The 27,759-nt window shown below is 43.4% G+C and overlaps 1 protein-coding gene across 3 annotated transcripts in view; it reads right to left on the bottom strand.

Annotated features, from left to right (window-relative positions):
- The window catches only part of FUT8 (fucosyltransferase 8), a 2,643,272-nt gene that overhangs the window by 1,949,837 nt on the left and 665,676 nt on the right, over positions 1-27,759 (bottom strand). The window lies entirely within an intron of this gene.

The raw sequence follows: 27,759 nt of genomic DNA, 5'->3' as shown, positions 1-27,759 counted from the left end.
AGGCAGTGGGGGAAAGGCATATACTGTTAGGTTTTTCCAGCTGAAGGATAGGGCATCCACTTTCCATGCTTGCTTGTGGTAACTTCTTGTGCAGAATTTCTGTAGTTGGCAGTTGTGAGGGGAGGCAAATAGATCTATGTCTGGGCATCCCCCATTTCCTTGTTATGCTGAAGACTTGCGGATCCAGTTTCCTCTCATGGGGATCCATGAGCTTTCTGCTTAGTTCGTCTGCCAGAGTATTTATTTTTCCTGGCAGGAACTGTGCTTGCAGGTGAACTTGATAAGTCAATGCTATGTCCCATAAAGTCATGGCTTGTCTGCAGAGAGGGTAGGAATGTGTGCCTCCCTGCTTGTTTATGTACCACATGACTGTAGTATTGTCCGTCTTTATTAGTAGTTGTCCTGGGTGAAGTAAATCCTTGAAAGCTGTCAGGGCATTCTGAACAGCTAGCATCTCTTTTTGATTGATATGAAGATGCATCTGGCTTGCGGGCCATGTGCCATGAATGCATTTTCCTGCCATGTGGGCCCCCAGGCATAATCTGATGCATCTGTTGTTAGTGTCTGCCTGGCTGTGGGTAAAGTGAATGGCTGTCCCTTGTTGTGGTGACAGGCCTGTGCCCACCATTGAAACTCCTGCTGCAGGCAGGGAATGAGGGTAATTAATGTTTCCAGGCTGTAGCAATGTTGAGTCCAAACACTTTTTAGATACCATTGTAGTTTCCTCATATGCAGTCTGGCATATGGAATTAGTAGTATGCAGGATGCCATGAAGCCCAAAGTCTGCAGAATTTTTCTTGCAGATAACTGGGTCTTTGTTGCCAACATTTTGAAGTAAGAAGTCAGTTGTCTTTGCTTGTCTGGCATGAGATAACCCATCTGGGCAGTTGTATTTAAGCTTGCACCCCATAAGCCTGACTAGCTTGGTCTGCAAAGCTATGGAAAGGATCATCATGGACCTCATATATAAAGATATTGGGGACCTACAGACACTGGATCCTACCCAGTTTGGCTTTGTTAAGGGCAGATCCTGCCTCTTAAACGTGGTCGATTTCTTTGAAACAGTCACCAAGGCCATTGACGAGGGGAAGGTGGTCCATACAGCCTACCTGGACCTCGCAAAAGCCTTCGATACAATACCCCACTCGGGCATTATAGATAAGCTCATCAGCTTAAATATAAACCCCTATGTCACTAGATGGGTTGCAAACTGGCTCAAGGACAGAACCCACATGGTTAGAATTGCTGGAGCCATGTCAGACTCCAAACCAGCTACAAGTGGCGTCCCACAAGGCTGTCCTGGGACCTCCCTTGTTCGGTATATATTTCTCGGCAGTACAGGCCAACACGGAAGGGCTGTGGCTGACCAAGTTCGCAGATGACTGCAAACTGGGCGCCATAATCAACTCTCCAGCCGACACAAGCATCCTCCAAAAGGGCCTCATAGAAACAGACAACTGGTGCCAGAGCCATGGCCTCAAGCTAAACGCCAAAAAGTGTATAGTCATCCCCTTTGGCAAAATCAAAGTGCCCACAAATTACCACATAGGTGGTAGTCCATTAAGTACAGAAGTCGTCATTAGGGACCTGGGGACCCAAGTTGATAGCAATCTCTCATTTGACAACCACGTGGCCAAAGTGGTTAGAAAAACATTTTATATAGCCCACCTAATCATGAAGGGATTCACATCTAGATCAGGGGAGGTCATCGTGCCTCTTTACTCATCCCTCATCAGGCCCATAATTGATTACAATGCCCCTTTTGGGATGTACCTTACCAGACACCTGCAGCAACTGGAAAGACCCCAAAAGTACCTCACCAAGAGGATCAAAGGGCTCAAAGAGATGCCATATGCTGCCTGGTTAAAGAAACTCCAGCTCTACTCAGTGGCATACCGCCTGCTCAGAGGCGATCTGTGCCTGACGTATAAAGCCATGTCCAACCCGGAATTAATGGACATGCTACACCTCAGAAAATCCAAATCCCATCGAGCTACGCTCGAGACTTGAACCTCAGCACTGAAATAAATAGGACATGCTGGAGGGGCAGATTCATAACCCAGAGGCTCCCTTCACTCTGGAATAAAATCCCAGTCCAGGTTAGGCAGAGACCCACATTGACTCTCTTCAAGAGGAATCCTGATGAGTGAATGGGAGATCATAGGTTTACCCCGGCTATCACTTCTGTGTCACTGTTAGACAGAGGCACAGCATACTAACCTCAAAAAAGGCATAGCAAAATTAATTTAAAATGGGTGGCGAAAGCCAAACACACTCTGGCTAGGCTTATAAATGCCCTAGGGCAGATAGCCTAGTATGAACTTATGAACCTATGAATATTATCTCGAGAGGGTACTAGTTTTGATTTATTTGCGTTTACTGTGTACCCTATGCAAATTAGCATTCTTTTTACAAACGCCAGATGCTGTAGTAGAATGTCTTTGTTCTCTGCTTGAATAAGGCAGTCATCCAAGTAAGAATATATTTGAATTCCTCTTTGTCTGCAGAATGCAATTACTGGTGCCAGGCATTTGGTGAAGACTCTGGGTGCAGTAGATAAGCCAAAGAGCAGTGCAGAGAATTGGTAGTGCATTGAGCCAGCTATGAATCTGAGGCATCTTCTGCAAGATTGTCTGACTGGAACATGCAGGTATGCCTCTTTTAGGGCAGTAGCTGCTGCAGAGTCAACATTTTGAATTTTGGAACGTCCAGAAATGTGTTTAGAATAGACAGGTCCAGTATTGGTCACCAGGCTTTGTCCTTTCTGGGCACCAGGAAAAGTCTCGAGTAAAATCCTTGTCCCTGCTCTTGTTGTGGTACTTGCTGAATGGCCCTCATGTCCATGAGGGATGAAACTTGCTTTTGTGCCTCTGCCCATTGATTGTGTGGCAGTTCTGGCATACCTTTTGCTCTTGGCAGCGTGTGAAAGTGGAACCTGTAGACCTGAGACTCTATATTCAAGACCCATTTGTCCTGAGTAATCATGCTCCAATTTAGTGAAAAAAGTGCTAGTTTTCCCCCTAAGGGGGCTGCCAAAAGATAAGTGCTTGGTTCTGGCAGAGGAAAGTCATTGGGACTGTTTCCTGTATGGTTGTGATTTCTCCTCTCCGCTTTTGGAGGTAGAAGCACCCCATTGCTTAGGCCTGTATGAGCCTTGGGGCTGGGATCTGCCTTTGGGGTGTCTGTATCTGCCTCTTTGTGGCCTGTCTGACACTGGAAAGGACCAATTCTTTGTAGGCCAGTTCCTGCTAAATCTGGATGGCTGTACCTGTAGGAAATCCTTAACTGTCTGCATGGATTTTGCTTTATCCTCCATTTTCTTCAACACCTCTTCTGCTTTAACACCAAACAAAATATCATGCTATAATGGAGCATCCAATAATTTTGCTTTAACATGATCAGGCAGATTCTGTTCCTTTAACCAAGCATGCCTTCTAATGACAGAACCCGTACCTACAGCCCTGCATGAGGCCTCCAGTGAATCAAAACCACATTGCAAAGTATGCTTTCCCACTTGTTCAGCTGCATGCAATAAATCCTGCATTTCCTTGTTATCAAAACATTCAGAATTTGTCAACATTTTCTGTTTAAGCAGTGACAGTAAATATTGCTGATATTTAAGCATATGAAACTGACAATTTAAAGCCCTTACAGCCAAGGTAGCAGAAGTGTAAACTTTTTCCCCCATCTGTCCAGTGCCCTAGAATCCCTATCAGAAGGGACAGGGTTTTTTGCAGTGGAAGCCTTGACCCCTTTTGGGACCCTGAGATATAGTTTCTGGGTCAGCAGCAGGGTTTTTATATAGAAATTTATGAGAATCTGGAACCCTGTAGTATCTGTCTGGCTTGGCAGGTGCAGGGATAAAGAGTCAGGAGACAGGCCGGACTCTGAAAATACATCATCTACAATGCCTAGAACAGGTGGAATAGCAAGAGGTTTGTGCTGAGGAAGTAAAATAAAATCTCTGAGCCTTTTCTTAGATTCTGAATAATCTTTGCTCTCCCAGTGAAAATGCTCCCTCATGGTATGCAGGGTTTCCCCAAAAGAATAATCCTCAGGAGGAGAGGCTGAAGGAATAGATTCTTCAGCATCAGAATCCTCATAGGGAGGAAAAGAGTATCCCTGTTCAGAAGAGGAGTCAGAGGAAACTGAAACCTGACCTGAGGAGTCATATTCTGTCTCTTGCCTAGGCCTCTTATCAGGAGGGGGATGGGAACCCCTGATCAAAGTAATAAGGTCTTCGGCCATTTTAAGCATCTGTTTCTTAGGCATGGAAGTCTGTCCAGGAGAATGCTGTACTTGTTTGTCTTTAGAGCTGTTTTAGTCTTTGAAGCTGAAGTAGGCTTGACATATAATTGCGTAGGTCTGAAAACACCCTCAGAAGCCGATGCCTGCTCAGCGGCTCCTGGCCCATCTGAAAGAAAAGTTTCCGAGGGTCCAATAGTTGAGTATCCAGAGGCCTAGTCGGCTTCACGTAGGAGTCGGTAGCGGCCTGTGGCTCTGAGGTGGTGGGCGTCAGGGTCTGTGAAAGCGCCTCACTAAGAACCGGCGACTGACCTAGTGGGGGCCTCGTCGTTGGTTTTGGACCTCGGATGCCTGTCCTTTTCCTTGCGTTTTTTTTGTAAACTCCAGTCATCGGCTGCTCCGACGGTATTATATAATTAAACCTTCAGCCGAAGTAATGAAAGGCAAAATCGTACCGACGCTTAATAGTGCGTTGATTAAATCTAGCACAAAACTGACAGCTAGCAACATCGTGATCAGGGCCTACGCAAGGAATACAGTAAGAATGGAAATCCTTATGAGGTATTTGCCTCCCACAAGAAATACAATTGTTAACTTTTTCTGACATCGGTCTGGAGCAAGAAAAAAAAAAATTTCACCAACGGGGTACTTAGCTTTAATGAAGACTTCGGATCTGAAATTCGATTTTGAAACTCTCAGGAGTTGGCCAACTGGCACTTGCGAACTGCTTTTGCTTCGGGCACCGCGAGGCAACAAAACTGAAGAAAATGGCGTTGATTGCATCTTTTATACCCCTGGTGCACTGACGTCAGGCAACAGGCGACAGCAACCGACACCGAACCAAGACTTTGGAATTCAGGCCGACTGCGGGTAGCCTGCCAGCAGGATAACACAAGAGTAATGACTGCAACAATGAAACACGATGAACATCCCTGTCCTTGTGAAACATTAGCTAAGGTTAATCCACCCTGACAACTTCAGTTCAGAGATCTGTCTTGCAGTTGTCAGAAAGTACAGTTGTGTACACTTACCATAAATGTAGATGTTCGAATGTATTCACTGTTGCAGTCATTACATTTGGGTAATCTGCGGGCAGGTAGCCCTCAGTCGGCCTGATTAACTAAGTCTTGGGTCCTGCATCGGTTGCTGTCCCTTCTTCCATGACGTCAGGTCATCAGGGGTATAAAACATGCAGCCCATGCCATTACATCAGTTTTTTTTGCCCCAGATGTAAGGTGCCCCCCAAATGGGGAGGAAATAAAATTAAAAACACAAAAAATATACCTCCAACCAAAAGCAAATACACCAAAAGGGCTTTTAAGCATAGTAAAAGAAAGTAGAGGTTTAGCCAGAGAAAAATAGGGGGCTGGAGGGAGGCTAACCAGGACTTCAACAGTGAATACACTCGAACATCTACATTTATGGTAAGTGTACACAATTGTACTATGTTCTTTGTGTTTCACTGTTGCAGTCATTACATTTGGGTAGATTCCCAAAGCTATGGTTGGGTGGAGGGAATTATACAGCATTAGGACCAGCTACAAGGCCCTGCAGGACAGCAGTGGCAAAGCCAGCTCTGGATTTAGAGAAAAATGGTAAATGGTAATGTTTGGTGAAAGTATGAACTGACCTCCAGGTAGCAGCTTCTAGAATGCCCCTGGTAGGAACACCTCTGAGAAAGGCTGTTGAAGTAGATGCAGCCCTGGTGGAATGGGATCTGATCCCCTGGGGGGATAGTTTTTCCATGGGGTTTATAGCAGAAATGAATACAATGGCTTATCCATTTGGAAATGGTTTGCTTTGAAATAGCCTTTCCCTCTGCCCCTGCAGCAAATGCTACCAGCAGTTGTTCAGATTTTCTTTGAGATTTAGTCCTATTTAAGCAAAATCTAAGTAGTCTGTGTACATCCAATGAATGAAGAATCCACTCCCCCTTGTTCTGTGGATTGGGAAAGAAAGTTGACAAATGAATGGTCTGATTAAGAGCCACACTGGATACCACCTTAGGCATGAAGGATGGGTTGGTCCTGAGAGATACCCTGTCCGCATGAAAAATGACGAAAGGCTCCACTACCATAAGAGCCTGTAATTCAGAAATCATTCTAGCTGAAGTGACTGCTAAAAGGAAAGCTGTTTTCCAGGAGAGAAATTTTAAGTCTGCAGTAGCAGCTGGTTTGAAAGGAGGGAGAGTTAGTTTCTCCAAAGACAAAATTAAGGTCCCAGGCAGGGGTTGGAGCACTCCTGGGTGGTCTTAAGTTTTTGGACCCTCTGAGATACTGCTTTAGCAGAGGACGACAGAAGAGTGGAGGTTCTGTGTTGTAATGAGCTGAAATGGCTGAGGCATGGATTTTTATGGAAGAAAAGGACAGGCCCTTGTGAAGCATCTCAGTTAAATATTGCAAAATCTGAGGAATGCTGGGCACTGCTGTGCTTATCCCTTGAGATTGATTCCAGGCACAGACTCTTTTCCGTTTGTCAGCATAAGATTTTTTAGTACTAGGTCTTCTCGCCTCCAAAATGACATCCATCACAGGTTTGGTGAGGGATGCTATGGGTGAATTTAGGTGATTAGCCACGCTGCAAGATTCAAAGTTTGGAGCCGAGTGTGCAGAGTTTGGTTGTTCTGCTGAGACAGTACGTAAGGTATCTAGGGCAGATGCCATGGTGGAAGGTGTGACACACTGCGCAGGAGTGGGTACCAGTGTTGGTGAGGCCAGTCTGGAGCAATCAAAATAATTTTTGGCTTGTCCTGTTTGACTTTTAGTAGAACTTTGGAGAGCAGAGGCAGAGGGGGAAGGCATAGACTGATAGGTTTTTCCAGCTGAAGGACAGAGCATCCACTTTCCAGACTTTTTGTGATGAGTTCTTGTGCAAAATTTGTCCAACTGACGGTTCTGGGGTGAGGCAAAAAGATCTATGTCTGGGATCCATTTGCGTGTCAACATGTTGAAAATCCGTGGTTCCAGTTTCCGTTCATGTGGGTCCATGAGATTTCTGCTTAGTTTGTCTGCCAGAGTATTCAGCTTTCCTGGCAGGAATTGAGCTTGTAGCTGTATAGCTCAAGGCCATGTTCCAAAATGCTACGGCTAGTCTGCAGAGGGGGTAGGAGTGTGTACCCCCTTGCTTGTTTATGTACTACATAACCGTGGTGTTGTCCGTCTTTATCAGTAATTGTCCTGGATGAAGGTAGTTCTTGAAGGCTGTCAGTGCATTCTGTACAGCTAGCATTTCTTTTTGATTTATGTGAAGGTGTATTTGATTTGTGCTCCATTTTCCCTGAATGCACTTCCTAGCCAGATGAGCACCCCATGCATAGTCTGATGCATCTGTAGATAGGGTTTGGGCGGCAGGGGGTGTTGTGAATGGCAGTCCCTTGTTCTGGTGGCAGGCCTCTGCCCACCATAGGAACTCTAGGCGTAGGCAAAGTATGATAGGAATCATTGTTTCCAGGCTGTGACAATGCTGACTCCATAGACTTTTTAAATACCATTGAAGTTTCCTCATATGCAGTCTTGCATATGGAATTAGAAGAATGCAGGAGGCCATGAACCCCAAGGCTTGCAGTATTTGCCTTCCAGAAAGCAGGGTTCTTGTGGCCACCTGTTTGAAGTAAGTCACCAAATGAATTTGCTTCTCTGGTGTAAGGAAAGTCTGGGCAGTTGTATTCAAGCTTGCACCCAGGAATGTAATTTTTTGAGAGGGTACCAGTTGTGATTCCTTTTCATGTATAGTGTACCCTAGACAAGTCAGAACCCTTTTTACAAACGCCAGATGTTTTAGAAAAATGTCTTGGTTTTCTGCCTGAATTAAACAATCGTCCAGGTATGGATATATTTGAATATTTATTTGCCTGCAAAATGCAATTACTGGAGCCAGGCACTTTGTAAAGACCCTGGGCACAGCAGATAAGCCAAAGGGCTGTGCAGAGAACTGGTAATGCAAGTAGCCTGCTTTGAAGCGGAGGTATCTTTTGCAAGATTCTCTGACTGGGACATGCAGGTAAGCCTCTTTTAAATCTAGATTTGTCAACCAGGCATCTTTGCCTAGCATAGGAAGTAACTGTTGAAGAGCCAGCATCTTGTATTTTGGGATGTCCATAAAGGTAGTTAAGTCCAGCACTGGACACCATGATTTGTCTTTTCTGGGTACTAGGAAGAGTCTTGATTAGAAACCTTGTCCCTTTTCCTCTTCTGGTACTAGATGAATAGCCCCCATGCTCATGAAGGAAAGTACTTGTTTCTGGGCCTCTGCCCACTGATTTGGGGTCAGATCTGGCCATCCGTTTGGAATTGGCAACGTGTGGAAATGAAATCTGTATCCCTGGGATACTATATTTAAAACCCATTTGTCCAGGGTTATAAGTTGCCAGTTTTTTGCATTAAGAGCTAGTTTTCCTCCCAAAGGGGTGGCTAAAAGGTAAGTGCTTGGTAAGTGTAAAGCAAAGTCATTGAGACTGCTTACCATAGGGAGGTGTCTTGTTTCCAGATTTGGAAGAGGAGGCACCCAATTGTTTTGTTCTGAAAGTCCCTTGGGACTGAAACCTGGTGCCTTTGGAATGTCTGGGTTTGACTTGAGTGGCTCTCGAAGGAAATGGAAATGATCAGTTGGAGATTGCACCTGTAAGAAATCTTTCACAGTTTGCATAGATTTAGCTTTATCTTCCATCTTTTTTAGAACTTCTTCAGCCTTATTACCAAAGAGACGGTCCTGTTGTAAAAGAGCATCCAACAATTTTGCTTTAACATGATCAGGCAGAGTTTGCTCTTTGAGCCAAGCATGCCTTAGCACAGACCCAGTTACAGCAGCCCTGCAAGAGGCCTCCAAAGAATCAAAACCACATTGCAAAATATGTTTTCCAACTTGTTCAGCTGAATGCAATAGATCCTGTAAATCTTTATTTTACACACGGTCAGAAATCAACATCATTTTCTGTTTAAGCAGTCCCATGATATGCTGCTGCTATTTTAGCATATGAAACTGACAGTTTAAAGCCCTGATTGCCAAGGGCAAGCCTTCTTACCCCATCTATCCAGCTCCCTAGAATCTCTACCAGAAGGGGCAGGATTTTTAGCAGTAGAAGCCTTAATGCCCTTGGGACCCTGAGAAATGGTTTCAGGATTTTTGAAAAGGAATTTGTGGGCGTCAGGAACCCTGTAGTATCTGTCTGGCTTACAAGGAGCTGGAGGCAGAGAATCAGGAGCAATACTAGATTCTGAAAAAACATAATCAACAATGTCTAGAACAGGAAGTATTGCCAAAGGCCTGTGCTGAGGAAGAAGAAGAAAATCCCTAAGTCTCTTTTTAGATTCAAAAAAATCCTGACTTTCCCAGTGAAAATGTTCCCTTAAGGTATGTAAAGTTTCCCCAAAAGAAAAATCCTCAGGGGGAGAAGCAGAAGGAATGGAATCTTCTGCATCAGAGTCCTCATAAGTAGGTATAGACAATTCCTGTTCATTAGAAGAGTCAGAAGAAATAGAATTCTGTTCAGAAGATTCATAGTCAATATCTTGCCCAGGCCTCTTAGAGGGGGGGGGGGGGGGGGTTGGCTACCCCTGATCAGAGTAATTAAATCTTCAGCCATTTTGATCATTTGTTTTTTAGGCATAGGGGCCTGCACATGTGGCCTAGGCGTCGTTTTTTTAGACATAGGTCGAGATTTTGGCCTTAGGTTTTGAAGATGGTAATGGTCTAACATACAAATCTATAGGCCTGAAAACACCCTCAGAAGCCGGTGTCTGCACAGCGGCTCCGGACCCATCCAAGGTAGAGACATTCATGGGTTCCATAATTCAAGCATCTCGCGGCATACAAGACTCCGAATGGGTCTCAGTAGAGGCCTGCGAATCAGAAGTAGCGGGTATCAGGGGCTGCGAAAGCACCTCACTGAGTACTGGTGACTGGCTTAAGAAAAGTGTTGTTGGCAGTTTTGGACCTCAACGGCCTGTCTCTGTCTTTTTCTTTGTTTTTTTTTAGGTATTCCGGTAGTCGGACTGCTAACCAACGACATTTCTGGATAATTAAAGCTTGAGCCAAAATATTTAGAAGCAAAAATGTACCGACGTTTGAGTGTACATTGAAAGCAAGGAACCAACAGCAAGGTACGTCGTGGTCAGGGCCTAGGCAAGTAATACAGTACAAATGGAAATCCTTATGAGGTATTTGCTTCCCACAAGTAATGCAATTATTAACTTTTACTGACATCGGTAAGGAGCAAGAAAACGTTTCCCCAACAAGGTACTCAGCTTTTTAGTTGAAGACTTCAGATCTGAAGCTCGAAAACGAAAATTTCAGGAGTCGGCCGACCGGCACTTGCGAACTGCTTCTGCTTCGGGCACCACGCGTCAAGAAAGACTGATATAATGGCGTCGGCTGCATGTTTTATACCTCTGACAACCTGACATCATGGAAGAAGGGACAGCAACCGACGCAGGACTCAAGACTTTGTTAATCAGGCCGACTGAGGGCAACCTGCCAGCAGATTACCCAAATGTAATGACTGCAACAGTGAAACACTAAGAACATCAACGAACAAAACAATAAGTAATGAAACATACATCAGCCTGAGAGACCGGTTCAAAAGTAGGTAAGGACAATTTTTCAATAACAAAACTGAGATCCTAGGGAGGAGGAGAAATTTACTTTTGAGGAAATCTGTGCAACATTCCTTTCATAAACTGTTTGACCACAAAAGGAGACAGATTCATGGACAGACCATCTGACATGGCTGCAACTTTGCTAGAGGCATATGACAAACCATTTTGAAGTAGCTCACACAAATATTTAAAACTAGAGTGATGAACAACCTTTTTTCTGGACCTCTTATTACTAACTAAGCACTGACAATGGTCTATGAGTTATAGACAAACGTGCTTAACCAATTTACTACTTTAAATAAACATTGTGGCTTTTTTCCATGTCCAGAGATTCTTTTCTGACATTTTCTGTGAGTGGTCATTGCAAATCCTAAAAAAATGTCTGGGTCCTGAGCTTTTTCTGTATCCTAACATTAACAGCTGTAAAAGCACACCTTAGTTAAGTATTTGCTGCATCACAAACATACTTCGTTATAACCGAGGCAAAAACCTATAAAATCATTAAAGTCAAAGTCGTGTAACTATTTTTATTGTCTACTCCAAAACACCCTTTTGATACTAAATCATATACAAGTTAAGTAGCTGGAAGCTTAACTGCACGGCTAAGAGGTGTGCAGTGTCTCCTCTTGGTAGAAAAAATGTCAGTGTCTAGTGTGTTGCTAACTCATTTACTGTTCATACAGAATTTGCAAGTTGGAGTCATATTTTGTCCAAGTACTCCAGTTTCTTCATGGCTAGGACTTGGGCAATGACAACAGCAGTGCCATTGCTATCACCAACATAAAGAACTGGATTACCAACCCCTTGCTGTCTGAAGTATGGGAAATAAGTCAGAAGGAAACACAATACACTTACTAATGCCGCTTACATACCAGAAGCTATACAAAGAACACAGTCTGCAAACAGGCTTGCCCTGTCTGATAGTCAGGTATAGGACAGAGTCTAGCAGTTTGGATAATACAAAAAGCAGTTAGCTGTCACTGTACCACCTCAACTAACACTAGACATTTATAGTCAATCTTAAAAGAAACTATCACTAAATATACACCCAGATAGGATGGCCCACCTCGCCTAATACTTCAGCCATCAGTAGCAATAGGCTTTTGAGACTAACAATGGCATTGCAGGGAATAATCTTCCACAAAAAGAATTCAAGTTTCTTGACTATTCCTGAGGTAAGGAATTCCAAAATGTATTCAAGTTTGAACCCTAACAGTGAAAGGAAGCTTGGTCTGAAGAGGACCTGTATAACAAGAACATCTAATATGCACTGCACAGCAGGTAATAAAAAATACTTCTGTATACCTACAGTGTAGTGAAAAAGGCAGCTACACACACTTTTTATTGTTATTAAAAGAATACTTAATAAACCAAGAAAGTGTGATACATAAACAAAATATACAAATAACTCTTCTGGGCTCATCAGTAGGATGGAGAAGGATAGGTTTTAATACAACAGCTTTGCAAAAGAAAGTCACCAGCTAGGACTTTTAACACCAGTTTTTTTTTTTTTTTTTACAGAGCAGTGCCCATGATCTAAGTTGCAAAAGAAAACAGCTAAAAAAAAGTACAGTTACGTACACTTACCATAAATGCAGGTGTTAGAGTGTATTCACTGTTGCAGTCATCACATTTGGGTTATCTGCTTGCAGTAGCCCTCAGTCAGCCTGATTATCAAAGTCTTGGGTCCTGCGTCGGTTGCTGTCTCATCTTCCATGACGTCCAGTATTCAGGGGTACAAAGCATGCAGCTGACGCCATTACATCAGTTTTTCTTCTTGCCCAGATGTCAGGTGCCCCCCTAATGGGAAGAAATATATATATATGTATGTATATATATATATATATATATATATATATATATATATATGTATGTATATATATATATATATATATATATATATATATATATATATGTATGTATGTATATATATATATATATATGTATGTATATATATATATATATATATATATATGTATGTATATGTATATATATATGTATATATATATATATATATATATATATATATATATATATATATATATATATATATATACACAAGGTTATACCTCCAACAAAAAAAGGGGGCTGGAGGGAGGGTAACCAGGACTGCAACAGTGAATACACTCGAACATCTACATTTATGATAAGTGTACACAACTGTACTGTGCTCTTCGTGTTTCACTGTTCCAGTCATCACATTTGGGTAGATTCCCAAAGCTATGGATGGGAGGAGGAATTCAGATAGCATTAGGACCAGCTATAAGGCCCTGCAAGACTGCAGTGGAAAAACCAGCTCTATATTTAGAGAAAATTGGCAAATGGTAATGCTTGGTGAAAGTATGTACAAAACTCCAGGTAGCAGCTTCTAGGATGTCCCTGGCAGGGACACCTCTGAGAAAGGCTGTAGAGGTAGATTCAGCCCTGGTTGAATGTGGTCTTGTCCCCTGTGGGATAGGTTTTCCATGGTGCTTATAGCAGAAATTAATGCAATGGCCTATCCATTTAGAAATGGTTTGCTTTGAAATGGCCATCCCCTCTGCCCCTGCAGCAAATGCCACCAGCAGCTGCTCAGATTTCCTGAGAGGTTTAGTCCTGTCCAAGTAAAATCTAAGTTGTCTGTGCACATCTAAGGAGTGCAGTATCCGTTCCCCTTTGTTCTGTTGATTAGAAAAGAAGGTTGGCAAATGAATGGACTGATTAAGAGCCACACTGGATACTACCTTGGGCATGAAGGAGGGAATGGTTGTGAGTGACACCCTGACCGCATGAAAGATGATGAAAGGCTCCACTGCCATATGGGCCTGTAATTCAGACACCCTTCTTGCTGAAGTTACTGCTAAAAGGAAGACTGCTTTCCAAGAAAGGAATTTTAACTCTGCACTTGCAGCTGGCTCAAAAGAAGGTAGAGTGAGTTTTTCTAATACAAAGTTAAAATCCCAGGCTGGTGTTCGGGCTCTCCTGGGTGGTCTTAAGTTTCTGGCCCCTCTGAGGAATTATTTGAGCAGTGGATGAAAGAAGAGGGGTGGTTCTCTGTTGTAATGTGCTGAAATGGCTGAGGCATGAATTTTGATGGAGGAAAAGGAAAGGCCTTTGTGAAGCATCTCAGTTAAGTATGGAAGAATCTGAGGTAAATTGGGCGCTGCTGTGCCCATCCCTTTTTGTTCCAGGAACAGAATATTTCCCATTTTTCAGCATAAGATTTTCTAGTACTAGGCCTCCTTGCCTCCAGAATGACATCCAACACTTGTTTACTGAGGGATGGTAATGGAGAGATCAGGTAATTAGCCAGGCTGCCAGGTTCAGGGTTTAAAGCGGAGGATGCAGAATCTGTCCCTCCTGCTGGGACAGCAGGATAGGGGTCTGAGGCAGGTGCCATGGTGCCAGCAGTGACACACTGCGCAAAAGGGGGTACACCAGTGTTGGCGTGGCCAGTCTGGTGCAACCAGCATCATCCTTGGTTTGTCCTGTTTGATCTTTAATAGTACCTTGGAGAGGAGAGGCAAAGGAGGAAAGGCATAAACTGATAGATTCTTCCAGGTGAAGGACAGGGCATCCACTTTCCAAGCTTGTTTGTGGGGAGTCCTTGTGCAGAATTTGTCCAATTGGTAGTTCTGGGGGCGGCAAACAGGTCTATATCTGGGCTCCCCCATTTGTTTATCAACATGTTGAAAGTCTTTGGTTCCAGTTTCCACTCATGTAGGTCCATGAGATTTTGGCTTAGTTCATCTGCCAGTGTATTTAGCTTTCCTGGCAGGAACTGAGCCTATAGATGCACTTGGCAGCTCAAGGCTGTGTTCCACAGAGCCATGGCTAGTCTGCAGAAGGAGTATGAGTGGGTTCCCCCATGCTTGTTTATGTACCACATAACAGTGGTGTTGGCCGTCTTTACCATTAATTGTCCTGGAGCAATGTGGCCCTTGAAGGCTGTCAGAGCATTCTGTACAGCTAACATTTCTTTTTGATTGACATGCAGGTGGTTTGACTTGGGTTCCATTTGCCCTGAATGCACTTCCTTGCCAGGTGACATTTGCCCTGAATGCACTTCCTTGTGACGGGAGCCCCCCATGCATAGTCTGATGCGTCTGTTAGGGTTTGGGCGGCAGGGGGCAGAGTGAATGGTATTCCCTTGTTTTTGTGGCAGGCCTCTGCCCACGAAAGGAACTCTAACTGTAGGCAAGGTATGATAGGAATCATTGCTTCTAGATCCTGAGAATGTTGACACCATAGGCTTTTTAGATACCATTGAAGTTTCCTCATATGCAGTCTTGCATATGGAATTAGGAGAATGCAGAAGGCCATGAACCCCAAGGCTTGCAGTATTTGTCTTGCAGATAGCAGGGTTTTTGTGGCCATTAGTTTGAAGTAAGCTGTCAAATTAATTTGTTTCTCTGGCGTGAGGAAAGCCATCTGGGAAGTTGTGTTCAAGCTTGCTCCCAGGAATATAATTTGTTGACAGGGTACAAGATGTGATTTCTTTTCGTTTATGGTGTACCCCAGACAAATTAGCACCTTTTGTACATACGCCAGATGATTCAAAAGTATGTCCTGGCTTTCTGCCTGAATTAGACAATCGTCCAGGTATGGGTATATATTTGAATATTTCTTTGCCTGCAAAATGCAATGACTGGAGCTAGGCACTTTGTGAATACCTTGGGCACAGTAGATAAGCCAAAGGGCAGTGCAGAGAACTGATAGTGCATGTAGCCTGCTTTGAAGCGTAGGTATCGTCTGCAAGATTCCCTGATTGGGATGTGCAGGTAGGCTTCCTTTAAATCCAGTGTTGCCAACCAGGCATCCCTGCCTAGCATAGGTCGTAACTGGTGAAGAGTTTGCATCTTGAATTTTGCGATCACCAAAAAGGTGTTTAGGATAGAAAGGTCCAGGACAGGACAACATGTGTTGTCTTTTCTGGGTACCAGGAAAGGTCTTGAGTAAAAACCTTGTCCCCTTTCCTCTTCTGGTACAGTCTGAATAGCCCTTATACTTAAAAGAGAGAGTACTTGCTTTTGAACCTCTGCCCACTGATTTGGGGGTAGATCTGGTCAACCATTTGGGGTTGGTAACGTGTGGAAGTGGAATCTGTATCCTTGGGAAATTATATTTAAAACCCATTTGTCCTGGGTAATGAGTTCCCAGTTTTTTTGCCTGCAGAGCAATCTTTCCCCTAAAGGAGCAGTTAGTTGAGAAGGGCTTGGAAGTTTTAAAGTTAAGTCATTGAGACAGTTTGCCATAGGGGGAGAGTCTTACTACTCCCTAATTTGGAAGTGGGAGCCCCCACTGCTTAGTCCTGTACGTACGTTGGGAATGAAGCCTGGGTGTTCTGCTGGTTCTGGGTTTGGACTAAGAAGGTCTGGAAGAGGCAAGAAAGGACCATTTCTTAGAGGGCCAATGCCTACTAAATCTTGGAGGCTGTACTTGCAGGAAATCTTTAACAGTTTGCATAACTTTAGCTTTTTCCTCCATCTTTTTAAGTACTTCTTTTGTTTTGTTGCCAAACAGGTGGTCCTGATTTAAGGGAGCATCCAGCAATTCATCTTTAACATGATCTGGCAAAGATTGCTCTTTAAGCCAAGCATGCCTTCTAAGTACAGACCCAGTGACATTAGCCCTGCAAGATGCCTCCAGTGAATCAAAACTACATTGCAAAGTATGTTTTCCAACTTGTTCAGCGGAATGCATTAAATCCTATAATTCCTTATTTTCAGCAGTCAGGAATCAACATAATTTTCTGTTTAAGCAATCCAATAATATGCTGCTGATACTTTAACATATGAAACTGGCAGTTTAAGGCCCTAATAGCCAAGGTTGCAGAGGTGTATACCTTCTTACTCCATCTATCCAATGCCCTGGAATCTCTAATCAGAGGGTGTAGGATTTTTGGCAGTAGTAGCCTTAATGCCCTTGGGTCCTTGTGAAATGGTCTCAGGATCCGCAGTAGGATTTTTAAAAAGGAACTTGTGAGCGTCAGGAACATGGTAATATCTATCAGGCTTTCTGGGAGCAGGCGGTAAGGAGTCAGAGGCGAAGCTAGATTCCGAAAAGGCTTCATCAACAATGTCTAATACGGGGGGGGGGCTAAAGGCCTGTGTTGGTGCAGGAGTAAGAAAGTCTAAGCCTCTTTTTAGAATCAGAGTAATCCTGGCTTTCCCAGTGAAAATGCTCCCTAAGAGTATGCAAGGTTTCACCACAAGAGAAATCCTCTGGAGGGGAAGCAGAGGGAAGAGAGTCCTCTGCATCAGAATCCTCATAGGTAGATAAAGGTAAATCCTGGTCATCAGAGGAAACAGAAATTTCAGAATCCTGATCAGAAGAATCATAAGCAAATTCAGTCCTAGGTCTCTTAGAGGGGGAAGGTTGGCTTCCCCTGATTAAAGTAATAAGGTTTTCAGCCATTCTTATAATTTGTTTTTTAGGCATAGAGGCCTGACCATGCGGTCAGGGCGTCTAGGCATGGATCGAGTTTTAGGCCTTGAAGAAGAAGATGGCGTCTGTTTAATATGCAAGTCAGTAGGCCTGAATACAGCTTCAGAAGCTGGTGCCTTCACAGCGGCTCTGGACCCATCCAAGGAAGAGACATCCGCAGGTTCCACAGTTGAAGCATCTCGCGGCATACCGGACTCTGAATGGGTCTCAGTAGAGGCCTGCAAATCTGAAGTAGCGGGTATCAGGGGCTGTGAAAACGTCTCACTGAGTACTGGCAAACTGGCGACTAGCTTAGGAGAAGCGTCGTCGGCAGCTTTGGACCTAGGTGGCCTGTGTCTGTCTTTATCTTTGCGGTTTTTCAGAATGTCAGTAGTCGGGTGGCTTACCGAAGACATATCTGGATAATTGAACCAAGTACCAAAGTATTTAGAAGCGTAAATATACCCAAGATGAATAGTTTGTTGTTTAAATAAGGCACAAAACTGACAGCGAGGTACGTTGTGGTCAGGGCCTAGGCAAGGAATACAGTACAAATGAAAATCTTTATGAGGTATTTGCTTTCCACAAGAAATACAATTATTGACTTTTACTGACATCGGTTTAGAGCAAGAAAAAGTTTCCCCAATGGGGTACTTAGCTTTAGTTGAAGACTTTGGTTCTGAAACTCAAAAACGAAAATTTCTGGAGTCGGCCGACCGGCACTTGCGAACTACTTCTGCTTTGGGCACCGCACGGCAAGAAAGACTGATGTAATGACATCGGCTGCATGCTTTATACCCCTGACTACCTGACGTCATGGAAGATGAGACAGCAATCGACGCAGGACCCAAGACTTTGATAATCAGGCCGACTGAGGGCTACTGCAAGCAGATAACCCAAATGTGATGACTGCAACAGTGAAACACTAAGAACATCTGATGTTTTATTTGTAAACATATAATGCATATGGTTTAGTCACACTGATTTGCTGTCCAGATCCCTTTATAAATACTATGTCCAGCCCTTTGAAAGACTGATTAAGGCAAGTGAAAGTGAAGGTCTGTAGCCAACATAACTATAGTGTTATTCAAATAGGAGTAGCCTGGCACTCTTATAAGGCATGGATCCTGTGGTAGTCTTTTCTTGTAAACAACCATTCAATCTTGTGGGAAAAAAATAACTTCTCTCGGAGATGTAGTTGCCATAAAGGAGAATCCAGTTTATTTCTGCAGTACTGTTAATCATGTTCCCTTTTTAGTATAGGAGAATCAATGAATTTACAGCAAGGAAAACCAATTTTACAGGGGAAAAAAAAGAAAGACAAACGGTACATGTCTAGATCAGAGCAACTGCAGCCATGTTCATTGTACTCCAGTATCTTATCAATATGCTAGCTGACTGGTTATTCTAGGCTGACAATCTTCACGGAATCTGGCCCTGTCCACTTAGAGAGTAAAGTCCAAAGTATAACTTCCCTTACAGAGCTAACAAATTATTAAACTAAAATAAAATGTGATCGCTGTCTAACAGCCAAAATTTGTTGGCAAGTGGGAGAGTAGAAAAAATACGTTATGTTCTTACCATTACATTACTTTCCATCTGTGTTGTCGATCTTCATTCATTCTTGACTGATGGGTTCTGTTTCGACCTCTCAGAACCGACTCAGCCATTTTACACAGATTGCGCCAGCCAAAAACTCTCGAGCTACGGCTTTATCCACAATGTCTCTATTTCCCATTCCCTCAGATCGAGTTTGCCTAGTAGTTAAGAAAATACAGAAGCCCAGTCTAAGGCATAATCCTATAATATCCCAGGACTAGGTCCGAACCTCCAGGAGTCTTTTGGAGGGGGTAGGAGGTAGGGATGTCAAGAATGAATGAAGATCGACAACACAGACAGAATGTTATGGTAAGAACATAACTTCTTTATCTGATGTTGTCAATATTCACTCATTCTTGACTGATGGGACAGGGTCCCTAGCTACTTTAGATTCTGGGTGGCCCTAAGGAAGGATATTCTTCAGCACCACAGAGCCAAAGGATGCTCTTCCCCTGGAGAACATGTCTAACTTGTAATGAGTGATAAAGGCATGTGGAGTAGCCCAAGTCACAGCTGTACATATGTCTTCCATAGAAGCCCAAGAATGAAGACCGGTGAAGTGGAAACAGATCTAGTAGAATAAGCTCTAACTACAGTTGACAACTTGGTTTATTTTGGTTGTATATAAAGGTACAGAATTCTCTTAGGCATTTTGACAAGGTGACCTTTGATATAGGTTTGCCCAATCTTGGTCCTGAAAATGATAGAAATAGTTGGCCTGATTTTGATTGTTCTGTCCAAGTAAAATCGTAAATGTCTGTGGACATTCATCAAGTGTAAACAGTACTCTCCTTTGCTTGTAAACTTTGGGAAGAAGACTTGTAAGTCTATGGACTGGTTGATATTAGACTCTGATACCACTCTGGGAAGGAAGGAAGGAAGGATTGGTTCTGAGTGATGCTCTTTCTTTGTGAAAAATGATATAGGGATGGTTCACAAAGCCTGTAAACTCTGAAATTCTCCTAGCAGAAGTGATAGCTACTAGGAAAAGGGTCTTCTAAGATAAAAACCTGGAGTCACAAGTAGCTGCTGGTTCTAAAGGTTGTCGAACTAGACAATGCAAGACTAAGGTCAAATCATATGGTGCTATAGGGTCTTTGAAAGGGGGTTTTAAATGCAGAGCGCCTTTAAGAAAAATTCTGCAAAGATGATGAGACATCAAGGAATGGTCATCAAACTGGATATGAAAATTTGAAATGGCAGCCAAATGAACCTTAATTGTAGATGGTGAGGACCCTATTCAAATAAGGTAAGTAAATATTCCAGGACCTTATCAACGGACGCCAAGAAAGGGTCTCTGCAGTTTGTACACTCCCAAATTGAAAATCTTTTCCATTTGCTTAGATAAAGCTTTCTGGTGGATGGTTGACGGGAAGCGAGAAGTATCTTTTGCACTGGAGAGGACAAGTTATTCTGCCTGGCAATTACTGGAATTGGAGAAACCAAGCAGTCAGCTTGAGATTTTTAAAGATGGGATGCACTAGGCCCTGAGGGTGAGACAGTAGGTCTGGAGCTGGGTACAGAGTTCACAGGCAGTTTACTAGATGAGGCCAAAGAAAGGGAACCATATTGATGGGGCCAGTAAGGTGCAATGAGAATCACTTTGCTTCTCAACCAGTGGACTTTCCTCAGAAACTGGGGGATCAGTGGAACTGGGGGAAAGGCATACAAAAGTCCTGGGGGCCAATCGAGAAGAAGTGTGTCTGTCGAAGACTCCCCCGTGAGGAGGGAATTAGAGCAAAGTAGTTGCTGCATTTGTGGTTTATGGGAGAAGTGAAGAGGTCGCAGCAAGGCTGACCCCATCAACAAAAGTTCCTCGTCGCTACGTTGGGATTGAGTGACCACTCGTGAGGCAGGAGGATAGATCTGCTCAGTTTGTCTGCAATCGCATTGGAGTTCCCCGGGATATGTGTTGCTATCCGAAAGTGGATGGAAGTGATTGCCCATTGCCAAATCTTTAGGTCTTCCCGACAGAGGGTAGGACATGGTTCCTCCTGTTTGCTGATATACCATACTAAGGTCATGTTGTCTGACTGGACTGCAATTGTCCCGGAAGGAAGGACTGCCTGGAATGCTTGCAATACTAAAAGCACTGCCCTCAATTCTAGATATTTATGTGCAAACTGGACTCTTGCTGGGAACAAGTGCTTTGAACAGTCTTTCCCAGTAAAAGTTCCCCCCACCCTATCTGGGAAGCGCCTGTGGTCACTACCGCCTTGGGCTGAGAGGAGGGGGGGAGGAACAACCGCAAAGATTCTCTTCTGGCTTCATCCACCAAGATAAATCCTTTTTGCAGCGATTTGTTATCAAGACTGGTTGGGATATGGGGTGCGTTAGAAGTGACCATTGTGACGCCAACGGCCATTGAAGCAGCCTCATGTGATACCTCGCTAGGGGAACTAACAAGATCGTTGCTGCCATGGTTCCCATAGACTGTAGTACCAGATGAGCAGGAACTTTGTTTTCGGAAATGATTACTTGAAGTTGCGATCTTAGCTTCAACAGTCTGTGGAGAGGAAGGGAGGTTATACAGGATAATGTATTTAATCTTGCTCTGATGAACTCCAGATCCTGTGTGGGAGTCAAGTGACACTTTTCTTTGTTGATTGAAATGCCGAGTGTTTCAGCAAGATGTAGAACAAAGTCTATGGTGTAAAGCAGTAGATGTCTGGAGAGGGCGGTGCGGAGCCAGTCATCTAGATATGGAAACACCCAGAATCCCTGTATTCTCAAATGAGCTGCTATGACCTCCATGCATTTGGTGAACACCCTGGGAGCTGTGGTGAGACCGAAGGGCAGCACTCTGAATTAGCAATGGCTGGTTCCTAGTTGGACATGGAGATGTCTTCTGGAGTGCTTGTCCATCTTTATGCGGTAATACATGTCCTGAAGATCTATAGAGCACATCCAATCATCCTTCTCTAGAAAGGGAAGGACAGACTGAACGATGACCATCCGGAATATTGTCTGTTGTACAAATTTGTTCAACAGGCTGAGATCCAAGATTGGTCACCAGTCCCTTGCCTTTTTTGGCACTAAAAAGAATCTTGAGTAGAATGCGGATCCTATTTGGTCTGGTGGGTCTACTTGGATGGCTCTTTTTTAAAGCAGCTTTTGAATCTCTACTGCTGCTAGATCCCTCTGACAGGGTGGAACATCAGGATTCGCTTTTGAGAGTCTGGCAAAAGATCGAAGGGAATGCACTAACCTCTGGTTCATAGGTTGGTACTAGGCTATCAGCTCTAAGGCCTATGCAAGCCTAGCCATAACAATGTCCTGGATATTTCTTCCCACAATATTTACTTCTCTGGTAATTATTTTCTGCATGCAGACAGCCGAGATTATTGTAAACCAGGCTGAATGGTGCACAGAAATTCTTCCCCGACTGCCTCCAGAGGTAAGCAATCAGGCCACTGTTCAGGACAGCTGATAGGGTTTATCCAGGAAAGGAATCTCTGCAGCCCTGGTTACGCAGACCCACTCTGCCATTGGGGGGGGGGGGGTGTTTTCCCCTGCCTCGGGGGGAATACTCACCATGAGTGTCCCGAAAAGGCCCTTGGGTCTTCTTGAACCACATTTTTCCACTCCTCTGATTGCTGGAGTAATGTCATTGCGGAGCGGAAAAACTAATGCCCAAAGCAGAAAGGGTCTTTCAATCTTTTTCACACCTGGCTAGTGTGTTGGGCCAAACAAGGAAGTATCATCCACAGGAGCATTGCTAAAGGAAGACTTAAAGGGTTCCTCAAAATCACACATATGCATCCAGGAATGATGCCTAACGCCTAATGGCAACGCCTGTATCCGCTGCACTACACGTCCCTTCAGCTGTATGAGCAATAAGTCGCATGGATGAATTTGAGATGGACTCCAGGGTGGCAAGCTGAGAGGCACTGCTCCTGCAAGGGTGTCTAAAAGCTCAGTTATCAAATCCCTTTGTAGTAGTGTGCCAAGAAGTTCAAGGACCAAATAGTGAAGGTCATTGAAGCAAAGACCCGCTTTCCAAATCTATCCATCGTCCGAGACTCTCTGTTAGGTGGATGGACAGTTGAACTCTCCTCAGTGAGTTCCTTTTTGGTGGCCATGGCATTCACTGCTAGACCCTTAGACCAATGGGACTGAAAGAATCTTATCTGGTCTCTGAGGAATAGGCTCTATAAAGTCAGGAGCCTTCCATGCTCACTGAACGATCATCTTAACTAGGTCAATGTGCAGGGTCACCCAAGAAGTATATGGGCAGGGACAAAAAGCATGCAAGAATACAGATTCCTTGGAGGATGGGTTTGGCTGCTTCCAATCACCCCTCTGTTTTAATATTTCCAGGATGTCTCCAAAAGAGACATCTTCCAAGGTGACTGTGGGGACCATTCCCCTTCATTGTAATATAGTGCATCTTCAGTGACGGATTCTTCTGGAGAACCTAGGTGCTTCCTCTTGAATGTCCTCTTATGGGTTGGCTCCACAGGGGGAGGCTCTGAGGAGGACTCCAAAGGGGAGGGGGACTCAACTGGGGTGTTTCACAGCTGTTGTGCACAGCAGATTGTGACAACTGCGAACCAGTGGAAAAGAAAATATGGCAGTCCGACGACCAGGAACCAGCTGGGAGCTTGCTGAGGCCAAAGCTCTCTCTATAATCTGGAAGACAGGCCCACCTGAAGAGGGATGGGAGCCTGGAACAGAGAAAGACAACCTCAGAACCGGGGTCACACCCCACTCCGACAAGCCGCCACCCAGAGGAGTTGAGAGAGGGCTCAAAACGGTCATGGCCCCAAGAGCCAGACATGGTACAGTGAAAACAATTTGAACCAGTCCAAGGATCTTAGAACAGACAGCCAAACCACGGTCCTGGGTGTGTGATGGATCCGAACGAGCCGAAGACCACAGAGTCAACTCAAGCACAGAGATGAGGTCCATTGTCGGCACCATGGTAGCTGGTACTGGTAGCGTCAAAGTGGAGGGCTCCAAACCCTGAAAGGAGGTTGAAAGAGGATAAACTGGTGGAGTCCTTGGAGAATAAGAATAAGCCTTGGCTCCGGGTGGGAGAGAGGTTTGTGAAGGTGCAGGGAGCCCTCTGGCTGCCTAAAGCTGGTCCACAAACCTGACTACATCCAATTCTAAGCGACTCCTGGAGGAACAGATAGACATTCCTGAAGGAGATTCAGGCCTATCCAGAAATGGGCTTGGTTATTGACCCAAAAAAGGGTCTACTGAAAGCAAATATCTAGTCCTGGGAATAATTGTCAGCTGAACTTTTGGCACTATGGGCTGTTGTATGGAAGAAGAATGTGAAACGAATGAGAGGATAGTGGTAGTTGTGCAGAAGCTATTGGTGGTGCTGAAAAGGTCATCGGCACTGAAGTAATGGTCGGCGTTGAAGAGTTTTGAGTCGGTTCAATAACTGATGGCACCAATGTGGATTTAGTCATTTTCGGTGCCACGGGTGTTGATACTGTCACTTTTGGTAGTTTGGCTTTTGGGTCCAAAGAAACCATCGGAACCTGCGTTTTTTGGGACTTTGCTTCATGTGCTGTAGGAGAGGTCGGCACAGAGTGGCTTTTCTTAAAATCTGGCTTTGGGGATTTTGAAGTCTCTGCCTTAGATAGGGCTTCAGTAAAAGGACATTTCAATAAGCCTTTTAAGATAATTGTATTGTGCCTCTCGGATAAAGTATGGACGATAAAGCCCTGACAAATTTTACAAGTTGCATCCAAGTGAGGGTCAGCCAAACAATACACACAAGAAAGACGGCCATCAGAACTGGGAATCTTTCTGCCAAAGTTCTGACATTGTTTAAATCTGGAAGTCCCCTTTTTTTTCTCTGCCATGTCAAAAAACAGTTGTATCAGACACACACACGAGAGGGGAAAGGAAAAAAAATGTGTTTTTTTTATATATATAACAGATATACCAACAATGAAAGTTACCAATGATGGTAATAAGAGTTACCAAAAGGTAAAAGGGTGTGGGTAGAAATAGTCACACACTCAAAAACAAGGTACCGAAACTATCCAGTAAGAGAAATAAGGAGTTAACAAAATACTGTTAGAAACAACAATGAAAATAGAAAATGTTAAAGCACTTAGCTGAGCGCATCGGCTGACGCATCCAATCATCTATGCGGCACCCAAGATCTGAGGTAATGGGAAGAGTGGCATTGTGGGTAGAGCCTTAGCTAGAGAGTTTTTGGCAACACGAGCAATGTACAAGGACTGAGTCAGTTCTGAGAGGTCTGAACTGAACCCATTAGTCAAGAATGAATGAAGACTAACATCAGATCTTACGTTTATCCTCTAAGCGCCATCAGGATTTTACCAAATTCTGCAAAGTCTCAAAAGACATTTCATGACTGAAGTTAAGACTTAATTCATTTACAGCACTTCTTAGGTGGAAACCTCCTTTGCAGTAATCCACCAACAAATAAATACATATATAAACATGGTCCCTGAGTAAAACATGCTAATGAAGTCAGTGTCCAAACCCAAAACAGAGAGACAATGAAGACAAATATGAAGAACACATTATCCCCCCCCCCCCTCAGAGGAAGTATGTGGAGTCGACGTGGAACATAACCTAAGCAATCAACACAGCTGCTGTGACAGCCTGGTGTAGATAAAAAGCAATGTACTTTCTGGGTCCTATGTCTATATTGTCTCCTGGATGGCTGTGATGCAAGTTTCTACCAATCCACATTAGTCAGTCACTAGAAACAAGAACTGCTCAGCTCTAACAATGGTTTTCATTGGTGAAGGTCCCACTTCTGATGGGAAAAGGAGAGGTTTTCTAATCATTTAGAAACCTGCTGAAGTCTTATGAAAAACCACTAAGCATTATTTAACCAGGAATTTCTCAGTCAACTGAAATGTGCTAGTCCACCCACACTCCTCCCTTTCTCATTTTTGCACAAGGGGTCAGGATATCACATCAAAAGTGGCCATCTAGAAAGAATGCACACACCACAAAGTGGTTACTTTTCCATCACACACACACACACACACACACACACACACACACACACACACACGTGTGTGTGCGTGCACACACCTATGGCCAATTTAGAGTGCCCAATCCTTGTCTTACATGGCTCTGGAATGTGCGAGGAAATCAGAACACTCAGAAAACCCAAGCGAACAGAGGAAGGACATGCAGACTCTACCAGAATTATGAGCCAGATGCTGCTTTCCTCCCTCTCTCCTGCATGTTTTGCTGCTGAGACATTTCTGACAAAAATGCACGTTAGATTTTTTTCTCATTTCACCTTTCTAGTTTTCTTAAGATTCTTTTTTTTAACCTCCTTTTTTCTGTCTGCTGTAACTCCTCCTGAAACAGAATGGCTTTCAAGGGTTTCAGTCTCTGTAGTCTGGCATTTTTGTTAAATCTAGAAGACTGTTCATACTTATCGGTGTAACAAAAAAGCTGCAAGACAAAGACCACTAAGCAGAATCTTTTACAGACTACTTGACTCCCACAGGCACACTTATTCAAACACTTAAGTGGGTGCTATTATACACCAGCAAACTGACAAAGAAACCCCTATCTTGAAGTATGAAAAAACAAATTTTTTTATACTTTGTGTCTGGAAAGTAGGCCCAAATTTCTGGTAAACCTACTCACAACCGAAAAAATGCAAGTCAAGTTACTAATGGTTTCAAAGTGGTGAAACGAATCAAACACAACAAGCTAAAGCTGCTTTTACACAGAGCAAGAGTCAAATGATGAAAAAAAAGCAGCTGCATGAGACAGATGTCATCCTTATAGGCAAAAACAGTTTGAAAAAGCAGGTGGACAGAAGCCTAATTATTATACTGCAGATCAAGTCTCTCTTGAATTAAAAAAAAAAAAAGAATCATGCAGTAAAAAAGGGCATCATGCTAAGAATAGATGTTAAGGAACAAAGGGGCATAACTTGAAGTGTGTGCATTTATAAGGAACAAATGGAAAAATATTTCAACATTGAATGCAAGAGATATCAGCTACTGCACATATCTGCGTCAGAGATATCAGCTACTGCACATATCTGTGTCAAATAAGGAAAGAAACAAGGAGGGAACTCTACAAAAAGAAGGAGCACCAATTTAAGCAAGGCGGATGAGAGATCTATCATTGGATATTAGCCTGGGCATTTGATGAACTAAAAGATCAGGCTCTATATACATGCTCACCAGGCGTTCACCTCAGAAGTAAAGCTGTCATCTGGAGTTCTAACCTAATATCCAACCTGCATATTTGGTACTGAAATAGTGTGCAAATGTCAACTAATACAATGCAGTTTTAAAAAAAACTTTCAATGATTTTGTTCATTTGGACTTTTAAGAGTAACCGTATATAAAAGTACATTTGGAAAATACCACAATGATTGAATAACAGAGATTATTAAAATAATCTACAAATCATCAACAAGGAAGGTGCGAAAAGCAGGATCTGCCTGATATTGTCCTATCACCATCTCAATTTTTTATCTTCTCTTTTGCACATTTTCAGTGGTTTCAAAAGCTTGTTAATATATGGGGCACACTAAAAGGTTGAATGCACCTTTTAGAGAGACCATAAGAATAAAGATTTCTCTGCTGCATATTGTTTAAAATAAAGTACTTTGAACATTAACTGAGGTGCCTTTAAGACCCATTCAAGACAGTATTACATGCCAATGGTGGTGGTGGGGGGGGGGGGGGTGCCTTGCACTACAACTTCTTAAGTTATCATTCAGTGTGCTACTTGGTAACCCTTACTTACATCAGTCTGAATAAGCAAGCTATTACACAAAGTAGCACTGGAACAGTGCTTACATGTAACTATAGAAGTGTCAAATTAATTCCCATATTTGAACAGCAACTCTATTTACCATAAAATTAGTGTATATTATTTTATACAACAAATCAGTCTGAATGCAATCCTGCTGGATGTGAAATATTAATATAAGTGA

This window comes from Protopterus annectens, chromosome 6.part0 (genome assembly GCF_019279795.1).
Source record: "Protopterus annectens isolate FY-2018-M chromosome 6.part0, PAN1.0, whole genome shotgun sequence".
Lineage (NCBI taxonomy): Eukaryota > Metazoa > Chordata > Ceratodontiformes > Protopteridae > Protopterus > Protopterus annectens.
Note: the sequence above shows the minus strand (reverse complement) of the source record. Positions and strands in the feature narration are given on the sequence as shown.